We start from the raw sequence: 21,325 nt of genomic DNA, 5'->3' as shown, positions 1-21,325 counted from the left end.
AATGAGGTTATTGCAAGCCTCTATTAAGTCTATAGCCTTTCCCTTTGGCAAAGTCACCGACATGTGAACTGAGTCAATGGTGAACCCCAAATAGTCCATAGTAGTGGAAGGCGTTAATTTTGATTTAACTGGATGGATAATAAACCCCAGTTTTTCAAATAACTGTTTTGTGGCTGTTACAGTTTGTTTGGCCAATTCCAAAGTTTTGCCCACAATAAATATGTCATCTAGATATGCCATGACCATGTGTTTTCGTTTCCGTAGAAACGCTAGGGCTGGTTTAAAAATTTTTGTGAACAGCCTGGGGGCTGATGTTAACCCATTTGGCAGCGCTCTATATTGCCAAAGCTGTCCCATCCAGTTCAATTTTAAGTAACATCTGTGGTCACCTCGTATAGGCACTGAATAGTAAGCATCTTTTAAATCGATGCTAGCCATGAAGTGACCTTTGGAAATCAATTGTTTTGTAGTAACAAAGGTTTCCATTTTAAAATGAATATATTGTACAAATGTATTCAATTGGGTCAGATCTATGATGATGCGACAACCACCATCTTTTTTGTTTTTGGTAAAGATATTGGACACGAATTCTAGCGGTTCGTGTTGGGATTTCTCAATTACCCCTTTTGCGTAAAGCCGCTCTAGTTCAGCATGCGCTTCTGATTTTTCTTTACCGGAAAGTACGAACATTCGGTTCAGTACATGCTGAACTGGAGGGCTGTATTTGTGTATAAATTCTATGGCATATCCCTGGATACTGCTTAAAATATACGTGTCTGTAGTTAACATACTCCATGCATCCAGAAAGGAGTGTAATCTCCCCCCAACCTCCAATTTGTAGGGAACCAGACCCACCTACCTCCATAGTTACCAGTGGCAGGTTTACTTCTTTTTGTAAATCCTTCGTTGATGTTGAGGCGTCGGTGTCTGGGTTTGTGGTTTGGTTGATGTTGGAGGTTTGCGTATCTTCCAAGAAGGCCGGCCTGGGCCATGGCCTAAAAAAGACTCATGTTCGGTGTACCGGACCTTCGAGCTTTCACCAGTTAGTCTTGTTCTACTGGTGGGTGCGTAAGGGTGCTGTCTATGGCCGTAGTGGGTTTTTGATGAAGTCCCTTTTATGAGCCCCAGGGTTTTTGCCTCCTCATCGAGCTCCTTGACTTGCTTCGATAGGTTACCTCCAAATAGTAGAATTGGTGGTTTTACGTTTCCAGGTTTGCACAGACCCGCGAATTTCGGGTTTAAAGTAGGTCGGATGGCACTCTTCCTGATGCTGTTTATTTCATATTGTGTGTTGCAAAGCAGTGCCAGTGCATCCTGTTGGTCCTGCGACATGTCCTTCTCATCTACTGTACGGGTGAAAGCTGTTATCCCCACTGTTAGGAGCTTTAATACCTTTTGGAGTTTGACATCCATGCCTCTAACTCCTACTCCGATATGTTTCCATATGCAATTGTTTACAACAGGAACATTCAGGGATATACAGTTACAGTGTCTTGCCGTGGTGTCCAATACAGCCTGTTCCTGTAGCTGGTTAAAGGACATATAATCTATACTGGCAGCTAGTTTTTGTTCCAGGTTTTGGCCAGTCTGGTCTGGCTGTATGAAGTTGCACACCATGTCCAGTAGATTTTCACATTCCTGCACACCCTGCACACTTGATTTCTCTTCTGCAAACCCCTCTTCAGGATCAGCCCAGAACTGACCCCCAGTACTCCCCTCTGACGAGGGAGATGCACTGTGCAGCCCTACAAGAGGTGCTGCTGTGGGTTTTACATAGTGCCCACAGTGACTAGACTCCATCTCCCGGAGCCTGTCACGTTGGAGCAAATGCTCCACACATCGCTCCATCCGGCTCCAGCGCTCACGGTCGCTGGCCGCTCGCGGCTGCTCAAAGTCGGACTCATCTGAGTCCACGACTTTGTTGGTTTTTTGTTTTGCCTTACCGCCCGGCTGCGGAGTGGATCTGGCCGGTGCGGAGGCGACATCGGGCACAGCTGATCCCATTATAGGTGATTCATGTGATTCAGCTGCTGGCCGCTGCTGGCTGCCCGCTACTCCGCGGTCCTCCCCCATCAGCTTTGTCGCAGCCCTCGTTGTTTTCTTCGACTTGTCCATGCTCCCCACCTGTAAATCAGTATGGGAAAACACAAAAAGACCGCAGAGTAACTCTTACCTGCAGGTTCCGGCTTTTAAACTGCCGCTGCAGGGGAACGTCGTTCCACCCTGCCTGACTGTTTCGCAATGCGTGTAGCGATATGACACGCATGCATCCTGGCGGGGTTCTTCACATAGTCACTCACGTGACTCCGAAGTAAAATTAAACACTTTCAATCAGAATGTTTATTTGCTGCCAGTGAATATCTTGATTTAAAATAACTCAGCAGCAATTCATAAACAAAGATCTATGACTTCCAGAAGCAAAAACAAAATGCTGTTTTTGTTGGAAGTATGCAATAATTACAGAACATTGGAAATACTCAACATGACAGACAGCACCCGCAGAAAATAAAACCTCATTAATTTTCGGTCATCAGAACTTATTCCATTGGTTCACTAAAATAAATATAAAAAGGTTTTAAAGCATGGCTATAGGTTTTAAAGCACGTGTCCCCAAAGCGACTCATTTCAAGAGAACTTGTAAAAACAAACAAATATTTTAATAAAATGCCAAGACAATCAATTTGCTCCCATGGATGGAGACAATCAGTTTGTGGGCAATGACATCCTGTCACACAATTAGGCTCAGACTCATGCCTTCAACTCCCTCATCTGTCTCCTCAGTTCCTGGTGAACTTCTACCGCTGCACCATCGAGAGCATCCTTACCAACTGTATCACAGTATGGTATGGCAACTGCTCTGTCTCCGACCGGAAGGCATTGCAGAGGGTGGTGAAAATTGCCCAACGCATCACCGGTTCCTCGCTCCCCTCCATTGAGTCTGTCCAAAGCAAGCGTTGTCTGCGGAGGGCGCTCAGCATCGCCAAGGACTGCTCTCACCACAACCATGGACTGTTTACCCTCCTACCATCCGGGAGGCGCTACAGGTCTCTCCGTTGCCGGACCAGCAGGTCCAGGAACAGCTTCTTCCCGGTGGCTGTCACTCTACTCAACAACGTACCTCGGTGACTGCCAATCACCCCCCCCCCCCCCCCGGACACTCCTCCCACAGGAAAAACACTATGTCTGTATATATGCTAATGTAAATATTTATTCAAATCATATGCTATGTCGCTCTTCCAGGGAGATGCAACAAATGCATTTCGTTGTCTCTGTACTGTACACGGACAATGACAATTAAAGTTGAATCTGAATCTGAATCTCATCTGAATCTGAATCTCATCTTTTCTGCTTATGTAATGAACAGAGATGGAGACCATAGCCCCACCCAGCAGACTATTCAATCCAGGTTTTCGGCTAAAGGCTCTTTGATTTTGATCAGAATAAATTGGCTATATCTATCTTCACAAACCTCACCCACAGCCCACTTGTTTCATTAAATATTCACAGTGAAGATAAAGTTGCCACTGTTCCGCAATAAAATAACACAAAAGGCTGCTGATGAGATTTCCATGCTTCAAACTTTAATCCACTGTTACGTTACTTTCGGCAATATCCACCTTGAGGAATTTCTGCTCCTCTTCCTGCCAGGCATCTCCGCCATCTTCCAGTTCTGAGGAAAGGTCATTGACCAGAAATATCTACTCATGGTCTCAATCCACAGATGCTGGCTGACCTGCTGAGTATTTGCAACATTTTCAGTTGTTATTTCACTGTCAGCTCTCATACACAATTCACAGATAAAAACAGTTCGAGAATCACTTTCCATCTTTGCAACTATATATTTTGACTTGACATCCTGCGATTCTGAGCTTTCAACTTGCTTCAGCCTATAATATTCTGAATGCATGCACCTCATTCTTTGCAACTAGTAAAACAAATTGAAATAAATTTTGAAGCTGATGTTCCCTGATCTGACTCATGTTTTTTTTATAACAGTTTATTAATGCAGAGAGTAGTCTTGATCAATGCATATGCAAAAAACAGCTGTTTTCATTTGCACTGGACCAGCAGAATCACTCATCCTTACTACATAGAGTGGTGAGTTTTTAACGTTTGCAGCCTTTCATATTGACTGATCACTGTTTTTATCTCAGTTCCTTTAGTTATGATGAGGCGATAGAATAATAGCGGAATGCGGAATTTGTCTTTAGCTTTGATGCTGGGAGCACTGTAATTCTTTTGGGGGTAGCTCTATTGAGCAGTGAATTTATTTTGCCAAATGCAACGGCTGGTGTTCAGCAGCAAACTTTGAATGGGTTAAACCCAGATTTTGAGATTGAGAAAAAATAGCATTTTACATTCAAGTGCCTCTGAATACTTATCTCGATAACTTGTTAATCCATCCAAGTTTAAAGTCTAGACCGTTATACTCTCCCAACTGAAACAAAGCAGATAAGGCAGCAAAAATAGGTAAAATGATGTGAGTTGCGAGAGTATCTGTACAGACAAGGAGCTGAGCTCCTCTGTTGATTGCCTAGAGTGGGATGTGTTGCTTGCATTCGATTCCTGGCAGAGCGATATTGATCTGTGGAAGAAGATACATGTATAATTTCTGAAGTCTAGCATCAATAAGCTTCCATATCTCTTGCAGTCGAGTGGACAGTTTTGTCTTGGGTTTTAGGCTATTTTCAAACACTTGCCTTAACATAATTGAAATACTAAAATTGCCCACTGGTTAACTTGCAATATAGATAATATAAAATAATATTGTCCAATTAGTTCAATTTACTTTTTCTTGCTTCCACACAGACGTGAGGGGCAATTAACAACCTTGTGTCAACTTAGAGGACCAGAATAAGTGTAATTATACCCAATGTCAGCATGTTTCTTTAAAATAATGCTCCCAACTTCAAAACAGTAAGTGATTCTTGTGACAAAAGAAAGAAGGGCCATGAATCTTTGGAAATCTTTTCACCAGGATGGTCAAAGCTAGAATCATAGATTTTTGCATTTGGGGATCCAGTTGCTTAATGGAGTAGATGCGAAGACTCGCCATGTACATGGTGGCTTAAAGTAATTATGGCCTTCTCCTGATCCTATTTCTTAACTAAAGGCATTTACCAGATTTGAAACTATTTCAAAAGGTTTGGCTTATTTAAATAACCAAATGACTTTTAAATGGGTTAATTGTAAAGTGGTAAAAAGAGAGAGCAGAAAAAAAATAAGGAAAAAATTATTCTTTTTTTAACTGCTATTTTAAATTGTACTTTTAGCATTTTGCTTTTGTAGATTAGAGCTAATGTTGTTGTGGTGAAACTACCCCTGACGTTTCAGTGGATTTATTGCTGTAATACTGGTGTTTGTTTCATGGAATTTGAGCTGAAATTTTAAAACAATGGATCGCCAGGGAGGGTGGAATTTCCTTGGACTGCCAAAGGTCTCAGGAGGTTGTTACATTACACGGTTAGTCCTTTGCTAACATTCAAATATTGCAAATTATATTTACAGTTGCACAGATTACATTTTCTTTTGCAATAGCCATTATACAATGGAGTGTTAGGCAAGAGAAATAGGAGCACTTTCAGGGATTTTAACTGCTGATGAAAGCATAAACACAATTTATCACGGAGTAGAAATTGGTTGAGACCCAAACTCAAGCTTAGATGAGGTGCTTTATAATCATTTGAACAGGGAGCCCCAACATTGTTTCAGAATTGGGCTTTTCACTACTTATCCACATGTTGTGGATGAACCGTCAATGGGAATGGTTGTTATTTCCCCCCCCCCCGTAAGAATAATCAATTCTGGGCCATTTGCAGTGGCTTTATGGAGGCGGGGCAATGATGGAGAGAGCAGAGAATGACTCAAGCAATAATCCATTACTGGAACTGTGGCCTTAATGGTCCCATTACCCTGCCTCATCTTCTCCCCACTTAATCCATCCCTCTCCAGTTTTTCTACAACTTAAAAACTAACTTAATTTCTATCTTTCCCAGTTATTGAGAAGGTCCTTGACCCATAGCATAACTTCACAGGAGCATCAACTCCTGTGATAACATGTAAAATACCATCTATGCAGTGACATTTTGTGAAGGGGACAAAACAGCAAGCATTCCCAGGTTGTAAAAGAGACAGCGTGTCCATGGGTGGCACAGTGCACAGTGTGCAGCTGCTGCCTTACAGCGTCAGAAACCTGGGTTCGATCCTGACTACGGGTGCTGTTTGTACGTTCTCCCTATGACCGCGCGGGCTTTCTCCGAGTGCTCCGGTATCCTCCCACACTCTGAAGACATTTAGGTTAATTGGCTTCTGTAAATAAATATTGATTTGTCCCTAGTGTGTAGGATAGTGCTAGTGTACGTGCTAGTGTACGCTAGTGTACGCTAGTCTTCACACTGTGTTTTTGATTTTCTGTTTTTGGACTGAATTCTGTTTTTAATTTGTGTCTCTGTGATGTCTTTATTACTTATTTTATTCTGATTATATGTTTTTATTTCTATGAATCTTTGTAAGGTGTCCTTGAGATGTCTGAAAGGCGCCCATTAAATAAAATTTATTATTATTATTATTACGTGATGATTACTGGTCAGTGCAGACTCGGTGGGCTGAAGGGCTTGTTTCCCCGCTATATCTCTAAAGACTAGTCTAAAGGTGCTGCCTGACCTACTGAATGTGTCCAACATTTTCTTCTGACCTTTACTAGTGAATAGAAGCATAATTAGGCAATTTGCTCCATCAGGTCTACTCCACAATTCCATCATGGCTGATATATCTTTCCCTCTCAACCAAATTCTCCTGCCTTCTTCCCATAATAACCTCTGATCAAGAATCTGTTACCCTCCACCTTAAAAATACCCATTGATTTGGCCTGCACAGCCTTCTGTGGCAATGAATTCCACAGATTCACCACCCTCTGATTAGAAATTCCTTCTTATCTCCTTTCTAAAGGTACGTCCTTTAGACCTGGCACAGAATTGGAGAGGCAATTGCCCTCGGGAGAATCCAAAGCTCCGCCCAGAATTATTAACCAAATTGACAATCCGATGCTTCGAGTCTGCTTTCATGTCTCAGTTTTTGCAACCGATAACATGTGTGCAGAAGTCATGGGCTTACAGTTGTGTGGACCAGCAGAATTAGCCAGTATTATTTAGCCCAAAACAAAGAAAAGTGCGGATATATAATCAGTTTCTAATAACAGCTGAAAAATTAAACCCCACAATTCCACACCCTCCACAGTCTAAGAATAAAGGGCAGGCCATTTAAAACTGAGATGAGAAAAAACTTTTTCACCCAGAGAGTTGTGAATCTGTGGAATTCTCTGCCACAGAAGGCAGTGGAGGCCAATTCACCGGATAAATTTAAAAGAGAGCTAGATGGAGCTCTAGGGACTAGTGGAATCAAGGGATATGGGGAAAAGGCAGGCACGGGTTACTGATTGTGGATGATCAGCCATGATCACAATGAATGGCGGTGCTGGCTCGAACGGCCGAATGGCCTCATCCTGCACCTATTTTCTGTTGCTATGAACTGTTCAAAAAAGCAGCAAAAGCGTGTAGAATGATCCAGAAATGATTTTTTTAAAAGCCATAATTAGTTTGGCTGATCTATTTTGCTGCATGCAATTAAATCAATTGCACAGAGCAACAGTTCATTACTTTCTTTGGTATTTGATGTGGTTTCTACAAAGCACTTCTTCAAACTTGACCAATTTGCTGCTGTCACTCTCTTTGATCAAATCTGAAAGAAGATTTTGTAAGAAAGCTAATCTGCGGAATGCTCATACTGCCTACATAAGCCAGCTAGAGAGATACTGCCTTTTTACCACAGCCACATTTGCTTCCTCAGGGCCTGCCTGTGCCTCCATCTCATACCCCATGGCTTCCAGCTCCAGTTCCTTACCTCCCAGTTCGGACCCCAACTGGACCATCGGTACCGACTGGCTATCCACCCAGCAATTCTCCAACCGGGCACTGAAATCCACCCTGGTCGCGATGCGCCGGCACCAGCAGGACCTCACATCAACACTGCCTGAACTTCAGGCCTCACTTACCCAGACCTGCAACGGACCCCAATTATATTTCATCCGCCGGAAGATCCACCTCTTCAATCAAAAATTCCTGGCCTACCTCAACTCCACCAAGGACCTTAAATTATCCCGCCTACAGGCCGCACCCGACGCCCCGCGACACCCGCAGACTCCGGGCCCCAACTCCGGCCTGCATCGCCTGCCCGAGTCCCGCGACGCCATCTTGGCCACGAGGAGCGCCTTCAATACTCACCAGGACACCGCCTTTACTGACCTCCACGTCGATGCCGCCGCCGACCCTCACCTGCCTACCGATGATGCCCAGCCTCGCAGCTTCTACGGTAACTTGGACCCCCTCCCCATCGCTGATTCCTCCGACCCTCGCCGCCCTCCGGGACCGCCTAGCCTCATCGCCGCACCAGGCCCTACCTGAACATCGCCGCCGCACTGGGCCCGCCTAACATCGCCGCTGGACCCGACCTACCCAACATCGCCGCCGGACCCGACCTACCCGGCATCGCCGCCGAACCGGGGCTCCCACAACATGGCCTCCGCTACACACCCGACTCATCTCGCCGCCGCCCCGCCGACTATCCACCCACCAGGACCTCCCACGCATCCCCCGCGGACCCCGACTCAACTGCCACTGGACTCCGACCATCGGGTCCGCTGACCCGCGCCACTCCACCCCCCTCCAGCCGTCACCTTACCTGGAGCCTGGACTCTGCACTGGGCCTGGAGCCTCCACGCTGCTCACTCCCACTCTCCTGGGCTTAACTCCACTGGGTCCTAGCGCCCGTCTGCCCAGCCTTGCTAACCTCAGTGGCTGTTCCACTGACTCTCCCCCATCCCCCTCCAACCATGTCACCCCCGCTCTTCCCCACCCACATTACAGCCCTCTCACCCCCCCACCCCCTGACCACCCACCACCCCTCCAACACCCACAGCCCCCCCCCTACACATCGCCCCGTCCCCAGTCCACCCACCTGCCTTCCTCTGGCCCCAACTCCCATCCCTGCTGGGTGTTCACCATCCCCCCCGACCTCCCCCTCTCCCACACCGAACGGTCTGTCCTCAGCAGAGGTCTTACCTTTGTCCCCCTCCGTCCCCATCTCAATGAGTTCCGCGCCCACCATGACTTGGAGCGCTTCTACCGTCGCCTCCGCCTCACAGCGCACTTCCATGGGAAGGAGTCCTCGCCCCCCAATGATGACCCTTTTTCCCGTCTCCAACACACCCCCTCCTCGTGGAATCCCCCTCGTAACGTCCCGGCTCTGGAACTCTTTATCCAGAACTGCTGCCGCGACGTCAACCGCCTCAACTTCTCCACTCCCCTGTCTCACTCCAATCTCTCCCCCCCTGAACGCACTGCCATTGAATCATTCCGCAAAAACCCAGATTGGGTTATCAAACCAGCCGACAAGGGAGGTGCCATGGTAGTCTGGCGCGCCGATCTCTACAAAGCTGAGGCCACGCGCCAACTCTCGGACACCTCCTCCGACTTACCCTTGGACCATGACCCCACTGACGAGCACCAGGCCACCATATCTAGCACCATCACCGACTTCATCAATTCCCACGCCCTGCCCGACCAAGCTTCCAACCTCATCGTTCCCCAGCCCCGCACGGCCCGTTTTTACCTTCTCCCCAAAATCCACAATCCCGGCTCTCCCGGCAGACCCATTGTCTCGGCTTGTTCGTGCCCCACCGAACTCATCTCCACATACCTTGACTCCATACTATCCCCCTTGGTCAAATCCCTTCCCACCTATGTTCTAGACACCTCAGACACTCTCCGCCGTCTCCGCACATTCCACTCTCTAGGCCCTCACCCCCTCATCTTCACCATGGATGTCCAGTCACTCTACACCTCCATCCCCCACCAGGATGGCCTCAAAGCCCTCCAGTTCTTCCTCGACCAGAGAAGCAACCTATACCCAGCCACTGACACTCTCCTCCGCCTAGCGGAGTTGGTCCTCACCCTCAACAACTTTACGTTTGACTCCTCCCATTTCCTCCAAATACAAGGCGTAGCTATGGGCACACGCATGGGCCCCAGCTACGCCTGCCTCTTTGTCGGGTACGTTGAACAATCCTTGTTCAATACGTACCAGGGCCCCATCCCCGACCTCTACCTCCGTTACATTGACGACTGCTTTGGGGCCACCTCCTGCACCCACACACAACTGACTGACTTCATCCACTTCACCACCAACTTCCATCCGGCACTCCAATACACCTGGACCAATTCCGACACTTCCCTACCATTCCTTGACCTCACCATCTCCATCGCAGGGGACAGACTTCTGACCAACATACACTACAAACCAACTGACTCACATGGCTATCTGGACTACACGTATTCCCACCCTGCCCCCTGTAAAGACTCCATCCCCTACTCCCAATTCCTCCGCCTACGCCGCATCTGTTCCCAGGATGAGACGTTCCACACCAGGGCATCGGAAATGTCCTCGTTCTTCAAGGAACGGGGATTCCCCTCCGCCACCATAGATGAGGCTCGCACCAGGGTCTCATCCATACCCCGCAACACTGCTCTCTCTCCCCATCCCCGCACTCGCAACAAGGGCAGAGTCCCCCTAGTCCTCACCTTTCACCCCACCAGCCGGCAAATACAACACATAATCCTCCGCCATTTCCGCCACCTCCAACGTGACCCTACCACTCGCCACATCTTCCCATCTCCCCCTATGTCTGCCTTCCGCAAAGACCGCTCCCTCCGCAACTCCCTTCTCAATTCTTCCCTTCCCTCACGTACCACCCCCTCCCCAGGCACTTTCCGTTGCAACCGCAAGAAATGCAACACCTGTCCCTTCACCTCCCCCCTCGACTCCATTCAAGGACCCAAGCAGTCGTTCCAGGTGCGACAAAGGTTCACCTGTATCTCCTCCAACCTCATCTACTGCATCCGCTGCTCTAGATGTCAGCTGATTTACATCGGGGAGACTAAGCGGAGGTTGGGCGATCGTTTCGCCGAACACCTCCGCTCAGTCCGCTATAACCTACCTGAACTCCCGGTGGCTCAGCACTTCAACTCCCCCTCCCATTCCCAATCCGACCTCTCTGTCCTGGGTCTCCTCCATTGCCAGAGTGAGCAACACCAGAAATTGGAGGAACAGCACCTCATATTCCGCCTGGGTTGCTTGCATCCGGCTGGCATTAACGTTGAATTCTCCCAATTTTGCTAGCCCTTGCTGTCTCCTCCCCTTCCTTAACCCTCGAGCGGTCTCCTCCCATCCCCCCACCCTCGGGCTCCTCCTCCTCCCTTTTTCCTTCCTTCTCCCCCCCACCCCCCATCAGTCTGAAGAAGGGTTTCGGCCCGAAACGTCGCCTATTTCCTTCGCTCCATAGATGCTGCTGCACCCGCTGAGTTTCTCCAGCATTTTTGTGTACCTGCCTTTTTATTTATAGCTTTAGCACCAAAGATGCTCAGTGAAAATGATCCACCTGCAGACTCATTCTTCAGGCACCTTCGCTTTGTTAGAATACATTGAACCTCTTATTTTCTTAATGCACACTTCACAATTGAGAAATCTGCTAATATATATTCATTTATACACTGGTACGTTTTATGCATACCTATTCCTATATAAAGTAATAAAATTAAAATGGGCATTGAAGGCTGTAAAACTATTAATGACTAGTACCAGGATTGAATTAATGGGAAATGATTATCAAGCAAACTCATTAAACATTTGTCCACTAATATCACCAACTAGAATTTCCATGCTGCTTCTCTTTACTGAATTCCTGAGTGTATCTATGATTAGAACATTGCCAAAGATGTCGATACAATTTGCACAATGGGGTTCACCCAGGCTCTCCACCTCATGCACATTTGATTGTACCTTCTGGCTTATGTTGGCTTTCTGTTTGGCTCTTGTATATCTGTATTTTCTCTTGGGTTTACTCTCAGCACAAGCCGGACAAAGGATATCTACAGCTTGTCTTTTACAATCAACACACACAGTTTGACAGTGCAACTTAGATAAACAATCTGAAGGGATATTTTACACCGTTAGAGCTGACAGCTAACACTTAATGCTAGAAAAACATGTAATAATAAAATGTTATCAAAGTATGAATTGGAGAGGTTTTGTTTTCATCCATGCCCCTTTTCTCTTATTTCATTTAAGAGCTTTGTATATTTAATGTCAACGTTAATTGCCTGCTGAAAGCTCACTATTAACACAAGTGTTTATTTTTCAGGTGTAGACCCTTCATCAGAACTAAAGGCAGTTCTGATAAGAGCCCTAATATGAGTTTTGACCTTTTTCTCTATTGGTCCTGACAGACCATTCTTGGGATTTTGTTATTATTTCACTTTGCAGTGAGCAATGTTGATTAACATCAGTTCTCTTTCTTTTTTTTCAGAATCTCTCCCCTCAGTCCCCTCTGTGCCATACACAGTGAGGCACCCATCCCTTCCTTGCTTTGTTCAAGGATCATTCTTCATGTATGGTTACATGTTCAGGCAGGATATTCCATGAAGAAACACATGATATCCAAACCTGATACCACGTGTTACATGCAGCAGAGCTGATGGCGGTCCAGCCAGAATAAGGAGCATGTTAGATATAAGCACATGAACCTGGATATATATCTCAGTTCATGCTGAGAGGATATTGCACCATCAGAGAAGCTACACTCTGAGGCACTGTTAAAGCAGAGTTATCCATAGAGAGAAATACAAGCTGCTAGAGGAACTCAGAGGGTCAAGTAGCATCTGTGAAGCCAAATGGACAAGCAATGTTATAGATTGGGACCCTGTGTCGCCAGTTATTTCTAGAGTCCTGGCCAATATTTATCTTTCAATCTACATTACTGAGAACATATGATTTGATCATTGCTGGTTGTAGGAGAGGCAGTGCAGAAATTGGCTCCTATGTTTTTTTAAGTTATTTCAAAAGCACTTTGCTGTGACTGCATTGTCGTGTCATGAAAGGGATGTGAAAGGAACTATATAAATTGAGAAAAATAGACACAAAGTGCTACTCAGCAGATCAGGCAGTATCAATGGAGAACTTCCTCATGAAAGCAACTTTTCTTCTCGTTTTCCATCCTGCCACTGAAAACACGAGGATTCGGGTTCAATTTGCTCCTACCTCCCTTCAATCCAAACCATCCACTTACACAGTCTAATATTAACCAATCATTGTTCTGATCATTTGTACCACTGGGGCTGTTAATGTGCATAGTTTTGATATTAATAAGCTTTTAAGGCAGCTCTTTCAGGGAGATTGGGATAGATTATCCTCATGCAAGTACTTAACATTGTATCATGCATAGCGACAAATTAACGAGCATGTGGAAACAGTTTCGTTTTCACTGGACGGTCCATTGAAATGAGTGAGTAAGTGTAACCCCTTCACTATAAACAGCTGTGCCTTTTGCTGGCAAGGGCCTAAGCACAGGAATTCCCTGTCTAAACCTCTCTACTTCTATTTCCTCTCTAAGACCCGCTGCTCTGACCAATATCTTGGCCATCTGCCCTGATATTTCTTTCTGTAGCTTGGTGTCAATTCTTCTAGTCAGATGATGTTCCTTTGGACAGTATCAAGTGTTTGTACTACATTAAAAGCACTGTGTACATGGAATATTATTGATCCTGTCACAGAGCCACAATTAACATGCAAAAGAAATGGAACTTCTGGCCTTTATAAGATATAGGAACAGAATTAGACCATATTGCCCATCAAGTCTACTCCACCATTTAATCATGCCTGATCTATCTTTTCCTCTAAACCCCATTCTCCTGCCATCTGGCACATGTGACAATTAAATGTATCTTCTCCCCATATCCTTTTATACCCTCACTAATCAATAATCTGTCAATCTCAGTTTTAAAAATACACAATGACTTGGCTCCACAGCCGTCTGTGGCAATGAATTGCACAGTTCTGATTCCACCACCTCCCGATTAAAGAAATTCCTCCTTATCTTTTTAAAGGTACATCCTCTTAGTCTGAGGCTATGCCCTCTGGTTCTCGACTCTCTCACTAGTGGAAACATCCTCTCCACATCCACTCTATCCAGGCCTTTCACTATTCGGTAAATTTTCGCTGAGGCTCCCCCTCACCTTTCTAAACTCCAGCAGGTACTGGCTCAGTGCCGTCAAAAGCTCATCGTACGATGACCCAATCATCCCCGGGATCATATTATTATCGTAACGGTCATTGTCCGGGTCTCTTGAACAGGTGATCAGTGTTAAAACTATAGGTCAAAAAGAATTTAAGGCAGCTTGTTTTTACATTTTGGTCGTGTGTTATCACCAAGGGCTTGGAAATATTCTGCATTGGCATAAAGCTACCAAACACTTACAGCAGAAATAAGCCTGGAAGAAAATCACCGCTGGGATCTGTTATCCACAACTCTTGTACAGCTCACCAGGAGGTCAAGGGGAAATTAATTCCGTAATGAAAAAAAACAATGCAGGTTGGTGAGCTTAGAGTGTCTGTACGGATCATGTGGCTTACCTATCAGGGAATCCAGCAATCTCTTGATTTCAATGTCTGGCTTTCCTGCATACCTCAGCCAATAAGTTGGTTGCAAATAAGGTTTGGAAAACAGTGATTACTTCTTTATGAATACAATGATATTCTACTGTGTTATCTTTAGGCTTCAGAGATACAGCGCGGAAACGGGTCCATCGGTCCACCAAGTCCGTGCCAACCCCCATACACTAGCATTATCTTACACACCAGGGACAATTTACATTTTTACCAAAGCCAATTTTTGTACAAATACAAAGTAAACTCGTATTTCTTTGGAGTGTTGGCGGAAACTGGAGCACGTGAATAAAATCCACGCGATCACAGGGAGAATGTACAAACTCCATACAGACAGCATCTGCGGTCAGGATCGAACCTGGGTCTCGGGCGCTGTAAGGCAGCAGCTCTACCCCTGTGCGCTGTGCCGCCCTATCTTCTTCATGGACACTCTGTCTCTTCCCCAACATGCTAATGCTCGCTGTTTTGTCCCCCTCACAAAATATTACTGCAAAGATGGTATTTTACGATACACCACCTGCTTCTATTTTAATACATCTTTTATCAGAATAAAGCATCCTCTGGTTTTTCATAGGATCAAAATCAAACAAAGGTTAATACCAAGCCACATTAGGCAAATGTCATGGAAAATGACCAAATGCATGAACTGCAGCATCTTCAAAGAGGAGAGAGGGGTGGAAAGGTGGATTGATTCACAAGGCAAGCAAGTGTGTTGCTTAAGCCCTTGATGGTTGTAGGACTGGCTACTAATGAAGAACTCCTGGATGATCAGGAGACCAAAAATGCAAATAATCTATAAACAGTCTGGTGAGTTTTAGGGAAGGTGGAGATGAGAGAGATAAGTGGGTAGGAAAAAACACTGAAGATAGACACAAAATGCTGGAGTAACTCAGCGGGTCAGGCAGCATCTCTAGAGAAAAGGAATATGTTTGTGACCTTCGGAGTCAAAACCCTACCTCAGACTCAAGAGATGCTGCGTGACCTGCTGAGTTACTCCAGCATGTTGTGTCTATCTTGAGAGATATAAGGAGTGATTCTGAAGAAGGGCTCCGACCCCAAAGGTCACCTATTCTTTTTCTCCAGAGATGCTACCTGATCCACCGGGATACCCCAGAATTCCACCGGGTGGCGCTTCGATGGCAGCCTCGCCTACAGTCTGTCAGTCCTTTCCTTTTTTGTTATTTTTAGTGTGTTTTAGGAGGAAACTTTTTCTCAATCTCTTACATTGCCGGATATGCGATAGTTTTCCGGATTGTATCTCCGGTCGCTCTGCGACTTAACATCGTGGAGCTAGAGGCCTTGCTCAGGACTGACTTTGAGCCCCACCGCGAGGCGTGGACTTACCATCAGAGCCGATTCCTTGCTTGGAATCGACGCTCCAACCGTGGCCTGCGAACTTTAACATCAAGGAGCTCGCAGTATCGGGTGAGAGACCGACGTCGGGAAGCTCCAAAAGCCATACGACGTTCGACTAGCCACGATCCGGGGTAGATCACCCGGCGCAGGGGAACTGAGGTTCACCCCTGATGCATGGGCTTGATCGCCCCGACAAGGAGGCCCGCCTCCGGCAACGGGAGTAAGATCGTCCCATCAGATCGTCTCGTTAGAAGCCCCCGATTGCTGGAGGACAAAGAAGGGAGAGATTGAACTTTTTTTCGCCTTCCATCACAGTGAGGAATGTGGAGGAGTCACTGTGGTGGATGTTTATGTTAAAATGTATTTTGTGTGTCCTGTTGCTTATTATTGGTATGACTGTATGGCAAATCAAATTCCTCGTATGTTGCAAAACATACTTGGCTAATAAAGAATGATTATGATATTGATTGTGATTATGAATGGTATGTCTATCTTCAGTACAAATACTGTGATATCTAAACACAAAGTAAGAATATAAAATTCAAAATGTTGCGTAAATGAAAGCCAGGGCAAATCAACAGCCTATGGATGAAGTTTGGACATTGACACCAGAGCTTTGGGTGTTCTGAAATTCGACGAAGGTGGAACAAGAGAAAATGTAAACCTAGCAAGGAGCAATGGCATGAGAGCCCAGCAGTTTGAGCATTCGCCAACATAGGAACATTTAAGAGGCAAGGTTGCAACAGCTTCATAAGTTGAAATTGGGAGCGAAGGAACTGAAGATGTTTGATACATCCTAAAGCAAAGTCACAAACTGAGGGAATAGATATGCCAGAATGTGACAGGTACCAAGGAAAAATGTGCCTGAATTCTTGTTGAGAATGTTGTGATACAAAGAATTCTAAAACACAATGCAGGACAACTCAGTTAGATTCATGGTCATCAGCAAAGGACATCTTTCACCTCGCAGACACAGGCCTAATTATCCTTAGTGCACCGATGGGGTCTAACCTGCCACATCTGGCACCCTCTGCTGGGATACCACGGCATTGTGAGGAGAGCAAGCAACAGTGAGGGTCTTCTGCCAGTTGGCCTGTGGAATCTTTGTTGAGGTGTACAGAGTTCAAAACAAGATGTAAGGAGCATGGTTTGGAGACACGGAGATAGTGCAAAGAAGATTGGAAAATAGAGAGGAATCTCAGGAAGAGAGGGAGAGAAGTGTCAGACGGAAAGTCCCTCCATCACACACTTTCTCCAGGGTCCATCCACTTGCTATCCACGCATTTTAACATCCACTCCCCTACAAGTTCTGGTTCCATCTGCCCTCTACTCTCCCTTAATTGTTCCCATTATCATCTTCCATACCTATCAGTCATAACATTCATGTAATGTATCCCAGTATAATGATATATGACGAATATAATATTTTTTGGCAGATCCATTAATATACACTACAATTTTCACACATCAGTCAGTTTAACATTTTCCTTGGCTGTGATGATGGAACGTTATATTGAGAAGGTTTTACCCAAATAATTCATTGTTTTGACAGAGCGGCTCAGTGGAGTAATGGTGGAGTTGCCCCTTACAGCGTCAGAGAGCTGTGTTCGATCTTGACTGTGTTGTCTGTACGGAGTTTGTACGTCTACCTATAACTGCGTGGGTTTTCTCCGGTTGCTCCTGTTTTCTCCCACTCTTGAAAGGCTTGGAGATGAATTGGCTTTGGTAAAATTGGAAATTGTCCCTAGTGTGTAGGATAGCGCTAGGTGTAGGGGGTAATCGATGGCCGATGCGGATTCGGTGGGCCGAAGGGCCTGTTTCGTCACTGGATCTCTAAAGTCTAAAGTAAAGTCTAAAAACCTTGTTGCTAACTTCAGTCCAATGTGTGTGTACAGGACTAAAAGGGAGTATGTACAGATGCTTTGTAGCACTTCCTCTGAGTGTGCTGGTTTCTTAGAAAGTCACAGATAGTCTAAGAAATTGATGATGCGGGCAAAAAATGATGCAGTTCATGATAGGCTCATAACTCTGTTCTGTACAGTATTCTGTTCCTAAGCATTGTTACACTATTTGATGACTACATTAGAATGCTTTGATATTTTGTAAATTTGGGGGTATAAATTAACTTCTGTTAACTTAGGTAGTAGCAAGAAACAGATGCTGGTTTACAAAATAATACACAAAATGCCTGAGTAACTCAGCAGGTCAAAGTGCTGCAGTAACTCAACGGGTCAGGCATCATCTCTGCAGAACATGGATAGGTGTTTCGGGTCAGGTGACAGAAATGTCACCTATTCATGTTCTCCAGAGACTCTGATTTCTGTTTGGGATCCTTCTTCAGACTAAAGACTGAGTCTGAAGAAGGGTCCTGACCCGAAACACCTATCCATGTTCTGCAGAGATGCTGCCTGACCCGTTGAGTTACTGTAGCACTTTGTGTCTTCCTGCTTTAATTATGTTTATTTGTATATAAAGTTGAATACTTACCCTGGATTCTTCAGAAAATCTCTGTAGTAATTACAGTGTCAGGTGAATCCACTGGAGAGAAAAAGACTGATGTAGTGGCTGTAAAGGCAGAAGCAAGCCAGAATTTCATCGAAGAAAGAATTTCAGTGTAACCGTGCCAATAACTACAGCATACTCTTGGGGTAACATTTTCCACTGTCACGGGTGTATCCACAATCTGTCCATGCACATCTGTGTTCTTGGCCATGAGTTTCCCATGATTAGCCTGTACATATGGGTGCAATTTGGGTTCAGTTTTCAGGCTCGCGATGCACTGAGTAACATTAAAAAATATAATGAAAAGCGAGTGGATTTCCGCCCCCAACAACTTTAAATCTCCTTATGAATACATAATATAGAGCGAGCTGTGGGATCATAGTCACTGCACCCCTGTAAACTCATGGCCATCTTCAGGGGAAAGGTGCCAATTAGCCCTTTGTATTAGAAATGAAAGGTCAAATCTTCCTTCGCCCCGACAGTAAATACTTTGTATTGTATTGTATTCAAATGTATTGTCATTGTCTCAATTAGAGACAACGAAATGAATTTCCCTTTACAGTCAGTATCATAAAAATAAATAAATAATAAATAATAAAACTAATTAAAAATAAAATAGAATTTTAAAAAAAGCATAAACACAGAAAGTCCACGACACAACATAACACAATGGCACCAAGGTGAGGAAGGCACCATAGTCCAGCCAGCCTCCCCTCCGATCTTCCCAGATGTTCACCCGTGGTCGGGGCCTTCCGAGCACCCGCAGTCGCCACCCCGGGCGGCCCGATGCTCAGGCCCTCTCGCCGGGCTGATGGAACGCCGACGCCGAACCCCGACGGTGAAAATCCTCCTCAGCGGCCCGGACCTCCCGATCAGCCGCCTCCCACCGGAGTCCGCAGCTCCCGAGTCCGCAGGCCGAGCCGGGCAGAGTCGCAGGACCCCACGATGTTTGTCAGCGCCGCCCGCGTTGGGAGCTCCGCGAACCACAGCTCCAGGATGTCGGTGCCGCAGGCCTAGCACTCCGGGCTCCAGACGGCGATCCCCGGTAAGGCATCGCCAGCCCCGCGATGTATCAGCGCTGTCCCGCCGCTGCTGGAGCTCTGGTCGGTCCAGGCAGGAAAGGCCGCACCAATCCAGTAGGTAGGCCGCTGGGGGGGGGCGAGGACGCGACTCGAATAATAGTCGCGTCCTCTCCAGGAAGTGACTGAAGGACGGTATCCCCCTTACCGTACACTCTTCCCCCACATTAAAACATTAAAAAAAACATAAAAAACACACTTCAACATAACAAAAAAAACGAAAAAACAAAAAGGCTGAAGGTGGAGGCAGCTGGCACCAGCGCCACCGGAAGTACAACAAATACATACATATACATAATTAAAAACTATCTTCTTAAAATTGAAAACAATTTAATTAAATCAAATAAAAAGCTGTGCCTGCCTGTCCCTTGGCAGCTGGTTTTTAGTTTAGTTTAGTTTAGAGACACAGCGCAGAAACAGGCCCTGCGGCCCACCCATTCCACACTGACCAGCGATCGCCGCTAATTAACACCACTCTACACACACTGGGGACTATTTACACTTATATTATCCTAATTTACCAACATACCTGTACGTCTTTGGCGTGTGGGAGGAAACCAAAGTTTCGGAGAAATCCCATGCAGGTCACGGGTCTCCGGTGCAGCAAGCGCTGTAAGGCAGCAACTCTACTGCTGCTCCACCATGCCGCCCATTTTCTCCATTCATTTGATGGGTCCACCATACAGTAATTTGAAGGATCCACCATGCATTCATTAAATGGGTCCACCATACATTCAGGGGTGCGCTGTGCCTCTACAGTTACAAGGGGTGGGCTGCACTGACAGAACGGTTTTGCTCATAGAGTGGGGCCCTGCCCCAGGCTTGCTGGTTGTCAAAGTTATCACCATTATTTAGTATTACAAACGTCAGCAAAAAAAACTCTCAGGGCCGATTAAAAAATAAAAATAACGTTTCAAATGTTGTAAATATTTAACAAAATTAAAAATTAAAGGACTGAACTCCTACGCATACACACACACACGCACTTAAAACCAATTAAAAATATTTAAATCATCTTAATCAAATAAAAATCAAATAAAAAAAGCTCTTTGTGCCGTTCGCCCGGCAGCTGGGAGATGTGTGGATGTTTGCACTGCCCTGTTTTGCTCAAAGGGGAGTTCAATGGTGTAGCGCAGGTGACCCCGTGTCTTGCCCCGAAAAGCCACTTATTTCTTTACTCCGGAGATGCTGCCTGATCCACTGAGTTACTCCAGCTTTGTGAGCCTAATTTGACCCAGGACAATGTTCTGATGTGCTTCTGCCTCTGTTTGTACATTGCCCAGTTGCAGGTTTCATTCAGATCAGCAGGTATATCAGTGGAAGATCTGACCCCAACATTACAATCAAACATCAAATATTTTGTGAAGAACTATATTGTTCTTGGCACATTTAGCAAATACTGTTAAAACCATTTTCCTGTCCTTCCTTATTTTTGGCTTTGTTTCAGATTTGTCACGTAGGTGAGATGATTATCAATGGTTTGCATGTCTGCGTCAATGTACCTGAGCTGACAACAGAGGGCTTCCCTGCCCCAAAACAAAGGGCCTGGCTTTGCCTCGGTATTTCATTATGCGGGTAATTCTGCTATAAAGCAATTCAGGTAATCCTCAGAAACCTTGTGTTATCGAAAATTGTGTTAGAAAAACACGTGTCAATGGGGAAAAGATGGCTAGGAACCTTTGAGGATAATAATAACAACGTTTTTATTCTTGCAGAGTTTTGAAAAATAAAGATGTTTTCAACAACATTAAGTGAATTTTTGTTCCTGCAAGCTAAACATTCTAAATGCTTCATGTGACATTGTTTAATAGAATCAATTCTATTAATAGTGATGT

At 45.5% G+C, this 21,325-nt stretch overlaps 1 long non-coding RNA gene across 1 annotated transcript; it reads right to left on the bottom strand.

Moving 5' to 3' along the window:
- Window positions 1–3,559: 3,559 nt before the first annotated feature.
- LOC116981124 lies at window positions 3,560–18,785 on the bottom strand. Its single transcript, XR_004414171.1, has 2 exons — window positions 18,397–18,785; window positions 3,560–4,585 (listed from the first exon to the last, which is right to left on the bottom strand). It is a non-coding gene; the product is annotated as an uncharacterized LOC116981124 (long non-coding RNA).
- Between the last annotated feature and the right edge of the window lie 2,540 nt (window positions 18,786–21,325).

Source organism: Amblyraja radiata, chromosome 15 (genome assembly GCF_010909765.2).
Source record: "Amblyraja radiata isolate CabotCenter1 chromosome 15, sAmbRad1.1.pri, whole genome shotgun sequence".
Classification (NCBI taxonomy): domain Eukaryota; kingdom Metazoa; phylum Chordata; class Chondrichthyes; order Rajiformes; family Rajidae; genus Amblyraja; species Amblyraja radiata.
Note: the sequence above shows the minus strand (reverse complement) of the source record. Positions and strands in the feature narration are given on the sequence as shown.